The sequence below is a fragment of the Penaeus monodon genome, chromosome 34 (assembly GCF_015228065.2).
Source record: "Penaeus monodon isolate SGIC_2016 chromosome 34, NSTDA_Pmon_1, whole genome shotgun sequence".
NCBI classification, from domain to species: domain Eukaryota; kingdom Metazoa; phylum Arthropoda; class Malacostraca; order Decapoda; family Penaeidae; genus Penaeus; species Penaeus monodon.
Window position 1 is genome coordinate 18,212,130 of NC_051419.1, and position 1,636 is coordinate 18,213,765.

Genomic DNA, 1,636 nt, shown 5'->3' on the forward strand with positions numbered 1-1,636 from the left:
ACTGTACACAAACTAATGGTGGGTAAATATTAGCGGGAATTCTACATTAAATTCCATTAAACGGCAGAGGTAATACCCACACCGTCTGGGCACGATTCACATGGGCCCCTGGATCCCTTGGAAAGTTTTTAGGGCACTAAATATTTATAGTTGTGTAGGTTATGACGTAAGCATTTATTGTGCATGGGAAAAGGAACGTGAAATTTTAATCGTACATCAAAATGCATTGTGTGTCTTAGAGATTTTCAACACTTTGGTAGTGCCGATTTGTTCATAAATACGAAACAAATTTTTACACGAAAATTCCGTGGCCGCGGAGAGAATCTCCCCTGGAATTTACTGCACTGGTTATAAAATGTCACTTACTCATCTAATGCTGCCTCTAATAGGTTTGCATGTCTTTTTAACCACAGGAAAGTGACCGTCAGGATTCCTTCGCTTGCAGGGAGGACAGGAATATCACACATCACTTGGACATTCATTTCCTCTCGGAGGCTTAATGTGAAATGTTTCCCAAATTGCCTTCTTTGTCTTGCTCTCATCAATCCCTCCACATTCTTGTATGCATTTTTTCTGGACTTTAACTTCGGATTTTATGTTCCATAACAGCCTCTGCCTCCTACTGGTAAATTCAATAAGAAAAGTTTTATATTCGAGATTCCTGTTATCAACTGAAATACCCACTCGTTTAGTCTCCCTTCCAGCCTGCCCGGCAGATAAGGGGCAATATAACATAATTTTATTACTGCTACAAAAACATAGGAGAATTTAAGAACAATAAAAGACGATAGCGAGGATGACGTGTTTGTTCGACATTTAGGAAACGGACCGCCAAACATTGCCACACCTTGATAGGCGCCGAGAGAACTTCCGCTGGGTCGTCTTAGCGACTTCCGTTCTGGGGTATATATAATTTTCACTTGTTCTCCATCAGACACACTGTTCACTCATCTCTGGTGTGAGAGGTACTACAGAGAGGAAAGAGTGACTTTATAAATCTCAGGTTCTCCTTAAATAGAGAAAAGACGTTACGCGATACAACATGAATATATTAACAACTATCTCAATGCTGCTCCTGGTTTGGGCGACAAAGCGTGCGAAGTGTCAGGTTGAGCTCCCAGATGTTATCATCGGTGACCCCAATGACGTGAGTATTATAAGGCTTTGGGGATTCTGAAGGTTACACCTTCCTCACTCCATAAGCATTAGTCGCAATACAATTCGGTTTTCCTATTAATCCTAGGCATCAAATGGCGGTAATCAAAACCTTCCCCGGCTATTGTTCCTGCCGACTGATGATACGATTTTCTTATCAGGCAAGCAATGACGTCCTCGGCGCCCCGATATCAGAAAAGGAGATAGCGGACAGTCTGGACCTCGACCTGGCGAGCCTGCAGACGGAGGAGGACCCGATCACCACGTCGGGCTTCTTCCAGGGCGATATTATGGTGGCGTCGGAGGATCAGCTTTACCAAATCCTGGAGGTGCGCTTCTCGCCTTTTGTTTAATTTTTCCCAAGCCTCACAGCTGTGCCTACTGATGTAGTTTTCCCGATTATTAGAATAAAAATGCGACACTTTCATGCAGTTAACAACATGTGAAGTCGTAGGCTACGCAAAATATTACAAGTAGTAAT

The 1,636-nt window shown here is 42.9% G+C and overlaps 1 pseudogene; it reads left to right on the top strand.

Moving 5' to 3' along the window:
* Positions 1-926: 926 nt before the first annotated feature.
* LOC119594844 overlaps positions 927-1,636 on the top strand; it is a 4,701-nt pseudogene continuing 3,991 nt past the window's right edge.